Source organism: Phacochoerus africanus, chromosome 1 (assembly GCF_016906955.1).
Source record: "Phacochoerus africanus isolate WHEZ1 chromosome 1, ROS_Pafr_v1, whole genome shotgun sequence".
Classification (NCBI taxonomy): domain Eukaryota; kingdom Metazoa; phylum Chordata; class Mammalia; order Artiodactyla; family Suidae; genus Phacochoerus; species Phacochoerus africanus.
Genome location: NC_062544.1, coordinates 48,286,035 through 48,298,453, shown reverse-complemented (window position 1 = coordinate 48,298,453; position 12,419 = coordinate 48,286,035). Strand labels below are relative to the sequence as shown.

Here is a 12,419-nt window from a genome sequence, read left to right as displayed (position 1 = left end):
TACTAAATGGTAATTATAATAGATAGATAGATAGATGATTGGAACTAGAAAAATTGCACACAGAGAATGCCCTCAAAAAATGGGAGTTACTATTTTTCTTCAATTCTTTCACTTATCTTTTATCACATTGTATCTTCTCTAAGCTGGAAATTCTTCTAATCACTTATGCCAAAGAAATGTTGCCTGTCAGGCAATGGATGAGGTTACGATATAGCTGTCACTGCTTGTTTTTGCATGAATTTAGAAATGCTTGGAAGATATCTGTTTATCTGCTTGTCATCAAAGTTGAGGTATTTTTATTGATAGTTATACAATTGATTGAATTTAAAAGTAAATCTTAAATTGTTGTTCCAAATGTCTTTAAGAAAACAACTCTATGATGCAGAACTGAAACAACTTGGAATGAAAAACTTGCAATTAAATATAATAGAGACTGCCAAACCTCTCAGGATAGCACTAACATTTTTAAATCTATGAAAGGCTAGTGTGAGAGATTAAATTCACAAGGGGCTATAATTTAGGAGATAACATTTTTCTGCCCCAAACTTCTACCTGACTCTTAAGAAAAACTGAGTTACTCCTGGAAACTCATATATGAGTTAAAGGAGAAAAATAGAGATTGAAAATATAGATAATAAATATTAAAGATAGATAAATAGAGAAAGTTTGATTTTGTTTCTTCAACCTGCTTTAGAAGTGTATTATTTATGTTGGAGATGCATAACTATGAGCCTGTATCAAAACGTGTAACCAGTCATCCTGATAATGTGCCAAACTACCAATGTGCATAATTAAATCAGGAAATCTGCGGTCTTGGAACCACAAAAGTCCCAGAAATGCCAAAGCAATCCTGAGGAACAAAAACTATGCAGGAGGCACAACTCTCCCAGACTTTAGGCAATACTACAAAGCCACAGTAATCAATACAGTGTGTTACTGGTATCCAAACAGACTTAGAGACCAATGGAACAGAATAGAGAATGCATAAATGAACCCAGACACCTACGGTCAATTAATCTTTGACAAAGGAGGCAACAACATAAAATGGGAAAAAGACAGTCTTTTCAGCAAGTATTGCTGGGAAACCTGGACTGCTGCATGCAAATCATGAAACTAGAATACACCCTCACACCATGCACCAAAATAAACTCAAAATACCTTAAAGACTTAAATATAAGACAAGACACCATCAAACTCCTGGAAGAGAACATAGGCAAAACATTCTCTGACATCAACCATAACAGGTCAGGTCAGTCTCCCAAAGCAACAGAATTAAAAACAAAAATAAACCAATGGGACATAATCAAGCTTTTGCACAGCAAAAGAAACCAAAAAGAAAACAAAAAGACAACTTACAGAATGGGAGAAAACAGTTTCAAATAATGCAGCTGACAAGGGATTAATCTCTAAAATTATACAAACAACTTATACAACTCAACAGCAAAAAAGCCAACAACCCAATGGAAAAATGGCCAAAAGACGTGAATAGACATTTCACCAAGGATGATATACAGATGGTCAACAAGCACGTGAAAAAATGCTCAACATCACTGATTATTAAAGAAATGCAAATCAAAACTACCACGAGAGACCACCTCACACCAGTCAGAATGGCCATCATTAAGAAGTCCACAAATAACAAATGCTAGAGAGGGTGTGGACAAAAAGGAACCCTCCTGCACTGTTGGTGGGAATGTTGCTGGTACAAACCACTATGGAGAACAGCAATGGAGGTATCTTAGAAAACTATACATAGAACTACCATATGACCCAGCAATCCCACTCTTGGGTGCATATGAACAGACAAAACTTTCCTTGAAAAAGACACATGCACCCGCATGTTCATTGCAGCACTATTCACAATAGCCAAGACATGGAAACAACCCAAATGTTCATCAATGGATGATTGGATTAGGAAGCTGTGGTGTATACACACAATGGAATACTACTCAGCCATAAAAAAGAACCAAATAATGCCATTTGCAGCAACATGGATGGAACTAGAGACTCTCATACTGAAGGAAGTAAGTCAGAAAGAGAAAGACAAATGCCATATGATATCACTTATATCTGGAATCTAATATGTGGCACAAAGGAACCTTTCCACAGAAAAGAAAATCATGGACTTGGAGAATAGGCTGTGATTGCTGAGGGGGATGGGGAGAGAGTGAGAATGGATTGGGAGCTTGGGGTTAATAGATACAAACTCTTGCTTTTGGAGTGGATTAGCAATGAGATCCTACTGTGTAGCACTGGGAACTATGTCTATGATGGAACATGATAATGGGAGAAAAAAGAACCTATACATGTATGTATAATTGAGTCACCATGCTGTACAGTAGAAAATTGAGAGAACACTGTAAAGCAGCTATAATGGAAAAAATTAAAATTATTACATTTAAAAAACAAAATCTTTGGTATTAAACAATGAATAAGATTTTTCTTTCTCTGCTAAAGAGGAAAATAATGAGAAAATTCTGTCAACAGAGATGAATAAAACTATAATTTTTTACATAACACTAGATGACTAGATCAGTTAGCAATAGCTGTATAACAAACCACTCCAAAACTGCATGGTTAAAACCAGTAAGTGTTTGCTTATCTTACAATTTTGTATTTTTTTAGGCAGTTCTGATTAAAAGAACAAGACTCAGAAGGTCTTGGCTGGATTTGAATATCATTCCAGGGTCAGCTGACAGGGTAAGCTTTGGACAGGCTTGTCCATAGTCACCTCAGCAGTGACAACTTGTCTTCATTGCATGTGTTCCCGCATTCTTCAGGAGATTAGCCTGAATTTATACTCATTGTGGAGAAGGGTGCAGAGAGGAAGGGAAAGAGTGAGTGTAAAAATGCAATGCTCTTGAAAGCTAAGCTTAAAATCTAGCATACCATCACTTCTGACACATTATGTTTGCTGACACAATTCACAGAGACTACCAGACATGGGAGAATACATTACAAATTTCACCTGGTGAGGTACAGGGCTACAAAATAACATTCCAAAAGTATAAATACTTGAAGGAATTTAAAAAAAAAAACAAACTGTAGATTGACATGGTTCAACCTCAGTCAACCAAAATGGAGATTCAGCATCAAGGAAAAAATTACTTCAATACAATTCTTTATGTTTCAAGTAGTTCTGCTGCCAAGTAATGATGTTTGTGATAAGGCACACAATTTATTAATCTTAGATGATTTTATTTGTAAAACAAGGATGTTAAATAGATGCTATTTATGCTTTCAAACAAAATTCTTCTCAAATGAAAGAGATTTTACATACTTCCTTGGGAGATGAGGTTGGGAATGGGGCATGCTTTTTCCTCAAAAATCACTGATTTAAACATCTCTAAAGAACATTTTCATTCTACATCTTCATCTCCAAAGACTAGTCCTGAGTCCTTCATGTTCTCTTATATATATTTTCGCTCCTTCACTGAACAATTCAGCCATTTATAGATACAATGATTATATGTTAATCCAGAATTGTTTCTTGAATTTTATTTCCTTCTAGTTACCAAATTATTAAGGTATGTAGGGAGCCCAGTCTTAGGAGTGTCATCAAACTTTCATGAGTTTTACCTTTAGGATCCCCACCAGCATCTCTGCGAATAAAATAAAAAGGGGGGGAGATCCCTTAGTTCTTCCTGTGTATAGTCTTGATTTCATACCCAATTTACATTAGATATCTCTGCTTTCTACCAAGAAAAATGAAAAGAAATCTGCTTTGGAGTGCCCTTGTGGCCTAATAGTTAAGGATACAGCATTGTCACTGCTGTGGCTCAGGTCACTGCTGTGACGCAGGTTTGATTCCTGGCACAGGAACTTCTGCATGCTATGGGAAGAACTCCTCTTCCCCAAACTGGCTTTACCCCCGGCCTGAAACATCCAATAAATCAACAAAATTAATGGTAAACAATTTTTTAAGACACTGAACATTGGTCAGTGAATATCAGTGATCCCTGACCTGGGAACATGATGGGTACTCTCACTACAGATTTTAATATTGAAAATAAGGAACTATAATGAACAACTTTATGCCAATAAATTAGACAACTTAGAAGAAATATAAGTCCTTAAAAGACACAAAATATCAAAGTTCACTCAAGAAGTGGATAATCCCAATAGTTTTAACATATATCACTATTTCACTTGATCATTTTTTATTTTCTCATCTGTTTATGATATATTCATTATAACAGAATGCATCTTAGAAATCTCAGAATTACTATTCAAGATTTATAGTTCTTTTTTGAGGTTAATTATTTGCTCTTGGTAAATTTTTTCATAACATTTATAACATTTTCACCTTTCTTTGCCATTTCCTCTCTGTCATATAATTTTGTTGCTATAAGACTATCTCTCTCTCTTTCTTTTTCAAACAGACCCTGCATGTAGCACAGTGCATAACTAGCATTTAGTTAGCAGCCAGAGGATATTTGTTGGTTAAGTCTATGAGTTTTGAAAATTAGGCTGCCAGAATTTTATATCTGGCTTTAAAAATCTATCTTTTGAAGGTATTCCCTTGGTACAGTGGGTTAGATTAGGTCCAGCATCGTCACTGCAGCTGCTGGGGTCTTTGCTGTGGCATGGTTTCTAGCTCAGAAACTTCTGCATGGCACAGGTGCAGCTAAATAAATAATTTAATTAATTAATTAATTAAATATATATTTTGGAAATTGCACCTTTCTTATTTCAAAAAAAAAAAGAATAACAGTATCTTCTTCATAAAGTTTTTATGACTACTACATGATTGATACATTTTGATCACTTAGGGTAGACACTGGTAGTAAATTCTCAAAAAAAAATTTTTGATTTTTACAAATGAATGAAAGAATAATTCATGAATCATTGTACTATAAAACCATGAAAGACTTTCAGTTGTGGATGTGCCAAAGTCTTTATGAGTGCTTTAAAAAATATATTTGACAATGTGAAGGATAGATTAAAAGAGGGTCAATCTAACATCAAGGAAGTTCCTGTAGTGTCTATCCACATCCAGACCAGAGATAACAAGCATATAAATTAAGGCAATAGTAAGGGCATTAAAATCAAGGGGTTTCTTTCTCCATATTCAAAGCTACCAATGGTGGATTGAGTCTTTGTAATATTTTTGCCTGTCTGATTTATCTCCTTCTTGGAAACTGTGACTTCCTAAGACTAAAATTTAACCAAAACAACAGGGAAAAACTCCTACTCCCAGGCAAATAACTGTTGAGTGTAATACTGCTGAGAGACACATAAGAACATAGAGACAATCTCTGAGGTTTAAAACAAAGAATTAAAGCTGAGAATGGAATAGGCATTGAGAAAATCTTCTTGGCCTATGAAAATCCCCAATCTAAACATAGAAATCATTTGAAAATTCTGAATCCTGTTGTCACTGAGGGTAACCATAGAAATAATAAATCTCAAATCTACTTCATCTCCCTTTTTGATTAAATTAAATCCTGATAATAAAGAATAACAAAATGAATGCTGTTACTATTTCCAGACATTGAAACTATTAGATGTAGAATAACATGTTTATTATTTTACAAAAAATATATATAGCACTCAACATTACAAAAAATTATGAAGCATAGAAAAAATAAGGAAAAAACAACTCACTGCCAAGAGGTCAATAAAGAAAAACTCAGCTATGACACATATGTTACAACTGAGAAAATTTTTAAGTAACTATAACTAATTAAATGTTCTAATAGAAAAGGTGTGAAAAATGAAAAATCACATGGATACTTTCAGCAGAGATGGAAATTATAAGAATTAAATGCAAATGCTAGAAATAAAATTGTGTAATAGAAAATAAGAGTTCCTTCAACAGACTCATCAATTCAGTTAAAGAATTAACTAATGCAACTTAACTAAGGAAAGAATAAAGACCTAACTTGAATGAAGACAGATTAAAAGAAATGACTCAAACTGAAAGATTAATTAAATTAATAATAATGATGATGATGATAAGAGTATAAAATAGGAAAGGATTCAAGAACTTTGAGCCAATATCAAATGGTAAAACCTACATAAAATTAGAATTGCAGAATGGGAGGAAAAATATTTGAAGAAATAATTGCCAATAATTTTCCTAGGTTTATGATAACAAACCAAATCTAAGAGCTCAGAGACAGTGAGCAAGATAAATTGAAAGCACACACACACACAAAACACACACATACGCACATTATACCAAAGGCAGAGGAAAATGAAGAAATTCTTGAAACAAAAGAAAACTGAAACATTACCAATGAAGAAATGAGAATAAGAATGACATCAACTACATCACACTTATCAGAAACTATGCAAGTGAAAACAATGGAGTGATGTTTAAATGTGCTGAAAAGAAAAAAAAAACTGTCAAAATATAATTCTCTTCCCACAAATATACTTCATAAATGCATTTAAAATAAAGATTCAGATAAATGGAGAACATGTAGCTAGAAGATCAGCACTAAAGGAAATATTAAGGAAGTTTATCAGGCTAAAGAATATTATTTGAGGACTGAAACTTGAATCCATATGAAGTAATTAAGTATACTGAACATGTAAGATAAAACAAAATAAACAAAGGTTAAAAAACACTTTTTTCTTTCCTTTAATTACTCTAAAAATAGCTATGTGTATTAGTCAGGGGTCTCCAAGTATAAATATGAAGAGACGGGGAGAGGGAGAAAAAAAGATACAGAGAGGGAAAGATATATTGTAAGCAATAGGTTCATGTGATTATTCAGGTTGAGAAGTCTCAAATCTTCACTATGGGCCAGCAGGCTCAAGATGATAGAACTTATATGTGGAATCTAAAATATGGCACAAATAAACTTACCTATAAAACAGAAACAGACATAGAGAACAGACTTGTGGTTGCCAAGGCGGAGGCGGCAGTTTGGGGTTAACACATGCAAACTATTACACTTAGAATGGATAAGCAATGAAGTCCTACTGAATAGAGAACTATATCCAGTCTCTTGGGATAGGACATGATGGAAGATAATATGAGAAAAACAATGTATATGTATGTATGACTGGGTCATTTTGCTATACATCAGAAATTGGCACAACATTGTAAAGCAAAAAAAAAAAAAAAAGAAGTAAAGTAAAGTAAAAAAAAAAAAAAAAAGACTCGTGTGAGCCAATGATGCAGCTCTAGTCCAAATGCTGTCCTCTAGAGAATGTTTTCCCATACTCAGGAAGGCCAGTCTTCGTTAATTGTTCAGACTGACTAGGGTTCATCTACACTATGGAGGGCGAATCTGCATTACCCAAAGTTCACCAATTTAAATATGAATCTCATTCCAAAACACTCTCAAGCACATGGAATTAACCAGCATACTATCTAAAATAAAACCAGCAGCAATTTATTGTGTGTTTACAGAATATGAAAAAGTAACATGTATGACAAAAATAGCCCAAGGATGGGAGGGAATTTAAAAACAAAATATGTATTTAAGTTAGTTCCACAAAATGTGATGAAATATAGTATTATTTAAAGGCAAACACTAATTAAATTGAGTAGTATATTATAAAACTAAGGAAATCTCTATAGTTTAAAAAATGTAAATAATAAAAGTGGAAAAAAATAAATCATTAATAAGTGCTTAAACCAAAGGAAAGGAAGAGGAAAGAAAGAAACTTTCTCCCCCCCAAAAAAACAGATTGAATAAGTAGAAACAGATACCATGTTGGTCACATTTATACCAGTCGTGTTAATCGTCACATCAATTAAAAGAAATTGTAAGATAAGATTAAAATGCAAGATATGACTATCTATTTCAACAAATAAATGCACAAAGTATGTGAAATTACATAATATATGAAAACAAATTTTTAAAAAGCTGGAGTAGCTATATGAATATTAGACAAAATATAACTTTAAAAAATACTTAGAATAAGAAACATTACCATAGATAAAGGGAGATAGGACATAATGATAATGGACTCAGTTCTCAAAGACAGAGAAATACTAAATATGTATGTACCAACAACAGTTTCATACTACATAAGGCAAAACTGGAAGAGAAATAGACAAATCCACAACTAAATTAGAGACTTCAACATTCCCCTCTCAGCACTGGATAGAAATAGTAGGCAGAAAATGAATGTCAAAATTTTGAAGATCAGAACAATACTCTCTTTGAAATTCATTAACATATATATATATATATGATTTTTCTTACAATAGCTCTTATACACATTCTTAACAACTGCACATGTTCAATAAGATAGAACATATTTCGTACCATAAAATCAACCACATTAACTTAAATAAAATACAACTCATAAATACATTTTATATGGCTGACCATATAAAATCAAATTTAAAGATACACAGATGGCCAACAAACACTTGAAACAATGCTCAACATCACTGATTATTAAAGAAATGCAAATCAAAACTACCACGAGAGACCACCTCATACCAGTCAGAATGGCCATCATTAAGAAGTCCACAAATAACAAATGCTAGAGAGGGTGTGGACAAAAAGGAACCCTCCTGCACTGTTGGTGGGAATGTTGCTGGTACAAACCACTATGGAGAACAGCAATGGAGGTATCTTAGAAAACTATACATAGAACTACCATATGACCCAGCAATCCCACTCTTGGGTGCATATGAACAGACAAAACTTTCCTTGAAAAAGACACATGCACCCGCATGTTCATTGCAGCACTATTCACAATAGCCAAGACATGGAAACAACCCAAATGTTCATCAATGGATGATTGGATTAGGAAGCTGTGGTGTATACACACAATGGAATACTACTCAGCCATAAAAAAGAACCAAATAATGCCATTTGCAGCAACATGGATGGAACTAGAGACTCTCATACTGAAGGAAGTAAGTCAGAAAGAGAAAGACAAATGCCATATGATATCACTTATATCTGGAATCTAATATGTGGCACAAAGGAACCTTTCCACAGAAAAGAAAATCATGGACTTGGAGAATAGACTCATGGTTTCCAAGGGAGAGGGGGAAGGAACAGGATGGATTGGGAGCTTGGGGTTAATAGATGCAGACTGTTGCCTTTGGAATGGATAAGCAATGGGGTCCTGCTGTGTAGCACTGAGAACTCTGTGTAGTTACTTATGATGGAGCATGATAATGTGAGAAAATAGAATGTGTACATGTATGTGTAACTGGGTCACCATGCTGTACAGCAGAAAATGATGGAGCATGATAATGTGAGAAAATAGAATGTGTACATGTATGTGTAACTGGGTCACCATGCTGTACAGCTGTAAACCAGCTATAATGAAAAAAAATCATTACATAAAAAATTTGTAAAAGTCAATAACAAAAATATATTCTTAAAATATTCAAATATTTGAAAATGTATTTCTAAGATAACACAAAACAAATAGAACATAATTAGTGCATAAATCAATGAAATTAAAATTAGAAAATTTATAGAAAAATTTAATGAAAACAAAAGCTAGTTCCTTGAAAATCTGAATAAAATTGATGAACATCTACCCAGATTGACCAAGAAAAAAAGAAAAAAATCAAATTAAAGTATGGGTAATAAGAGAAGATACATCAGTGAAAACCCAACAGATACTAAAAAAGAGTAATAAGGGAATACTATTTTATTCCAGATATATTTGAAAACTTGGATGAAACAGACCAATACCTTTAAAGACACAAACTACCAAAATTACTGAAGAAGAAACAGATAATCTGAATAGTGAATAATATAATAGTCTGAATAATTGGGAAAGGAGCTATGTCAGGAATGAATGAGACTGACTGAAGAACCTCTATGTTTACTGCCTGGACTGAACTTTTGCTGAAGTCTCTGAAGTAAAACTTCTAAATAGTTGCTGAGTTGCCAAAAGGAAAGAATAACACTGAGAATACAACTTTTTCTGGACTGAAAAAAAACCATACATTTCCCTGGTAACAGATGAGATGTGTTCTATAATACAATCATATATATAGAACAAATTTACCTTCCAATCCAAATTCTTGGCAAACAATCTATGTAAGCCTGCGTGAACTTCTCTCTTCTTCCCTAAAAATCCTTACCCATTATCCTCCATTGGGACAATATTTTGGGTTCCTCCAGAATCTGTGATCCATGAATTGCAATTCTAAGAATCCAAATAAATCGCTTTTTTGTCTGTTTATAATTCATGTTCCCTTCAGTTGACAATGTCTATTATAGAAACTGAATTCATAGTCAAACACATTCCAACAAAAAATCTAAGTCCCAGATGATTTTGCTGCACAATTGATCACACATTTAGTAAATAGTTGTAATTATGTACAATCTTTTAATGATTAAAGACTGAACTTATGACCCTTAATTGAGAAAAGGCAAGACTGTATTCCCTTTCCATTCTTATCCACCATTGTACTAGAGTCTTAGCCAGTTCAATAAGGCATTGAAAATAAATTTAATGAATATAAATTGGGAAAGAAGAAATAAAACTCTGTCCACTCACAAATGATGATTGTCTATGCTTAAAAAAAAAACTCAATCTAAAAAACACTACCATAGAACTAATAAGTGAGTTTAGAAAAGTCACAAGTTTCAAAATCACTACATCAAAATCAACTGAATAATAATAATAATAAAAATATTGGAATTCAAAATTAAAGTACCATTTGCAATAGAAGCAATAATGAAATATTAGTTTGAAATCTAATAAAATGCATTTATTAACTTTTTGCTTAAAATACAAAATACTGATTAAAAATCAAACAAAGCTTAAATAAATGTAGAGATATAACTTGTTCATAGGTTGGAAGACAATGTTCTTAAGATGACAATTCTCCTCTAACGATCTATACATTTAATGAAATCTCAATCAAAATCCAAACAAAACTTTTTGAATAGATGAACAAGCCGATTCAAAAATTCATATGAAAATAAAGGGAAGAGAATTGCCAAATTACATGGTTAAAAAAAAAAAAGTTGAAAGGCTCACACTAATTGACTTCCAGACTACAGTATGATGTTGGTGCCAAGGCTGACCAATAGATCAACTTAGCAGAATAGAATATCCAATGATATACCCACACAAACATTGGCAACTGAGTTTTGACAGAAAGCAAATACTAGGGAAAAAAGAGATTTTTCAACTAATGTTGCTGACAACAATAAACAGTTTCATAAACAAACAAACCAAAAAAAGATATAAACCTTACACATTAATAAAAATTAACCCTGGGAGTTCCAGTCATGGCTCAGTGGTTAGCAAACCTGGCTAGCATCCATGAGGATGCGGGTTCAATTCCTGGCCTCCATTAGTGGGTTAAGGATCCAGGGTTGCCCATGAGCTGTGGTGAAGGTCGGAGACGCGACACGGATCCCGTGTTGCTATGGCTGTCGTGTAAGCCAGCGGCTACAGCCCCAATTCCACCCCTAGCTTGGGAACCTCCATATGCTGAGGATGCAGCCCTAAAAAAAGACAAAAAAAAAATTAACCCTAATAATTCAAATATCTAACAAAAAATATAAAGCTATAAAATTTGCATATGAAAACATTAAAAAAATCCTTTTTGACCCTAGGTTAAGGAAAGAATTCTTAGCTACATCACCAAAAACATAATCTTTAAGATAAATAATTGGTAAATTGTACTTTACCAAAATTAAAGTTGTTCACTCTGTGAAAGACACTATTACAAGAATGAAAAGATAATTTAATGGTTCCACATGTAACGAGCTTGGATTTCACCATGCTGTCCTAATAAAAATTAAAAAGCTGAACAGACTGAAAAATTAATAACTCTTTCTTCATCTATAAGAAGGGGGAGGACACAGCAAAACACTGACCTAAGTTTGGCTGAAGACAGATACAGGGAGTCTTGGCTTACCAGACAGAGAATCACAGCAGAAACCTCCACAGGAACCTCCACTGGGTAGGAAAATTTGAACTTTAATTGTTCAGATAACTAGTGAAATAAACACTCAAGGAAGACTTTGTCATTAATACTGTGAGATTTACCACCAGGAGCTTGACTAAACTCCCACAGTAAATATGAAAGAGAAATCCCCTCAGCCTCCCGGCAAGAGGGAAAAGGAACCATTTTGAAACATTCCAGAGCACTCCCTTCCTTTTAACAAGGCCTGCCCTCAAGTGAAACTAATTAACCAGAGCCTCACTTGCTGGAGTATTAGCAGAGCCAAAATAATTAAGAGGAAGAGAACTACTCAACTCAATCTAATTCTATCCTTATCCAAGGGCAGATATGTTCCAAACTCCAGCCCACGCCAGCCATCATGTCCCATCTAAAGGGAGAGATAAAAGGAAAGAAATACTGTGAAGGTTGCAATACAGAGGCACAGGCTCACTAAAAGCCTGAAACCTAATCACAGGAATATAGAACACGTGCTCTCCCCTCACACCTCACTAACACATTACTAAAGGCTTTTTACAGCAGTTCTATTTTTCTGGTATAGTATGTCTGGCTATTA

General features: G+C 33.8%; 1 long non-coding RNA gene across 1 annotated transcript in view; it reads right to left on the bottom strand.

Moving 5' to 3' along the window:
* The window catches only part of LOC125111808 (uncharacterized), a 63,783-nt gene extending 51,712 nt beyond the window's left edge, over nt 1–12,071 (bottom strand). Inside the window, exon 1 of the long non-coding RNA XR_007130943.1 lies at nt 11,819–12,071. This is a non-coding gene — a long non-coding RNA (uncharacterized LOC125111808). The remainder of the gene's footprint in view (nt 1–11,818) is intronic.
* Nucleotides 12,072–12,419: the final 348 nt, after the last annotated feature.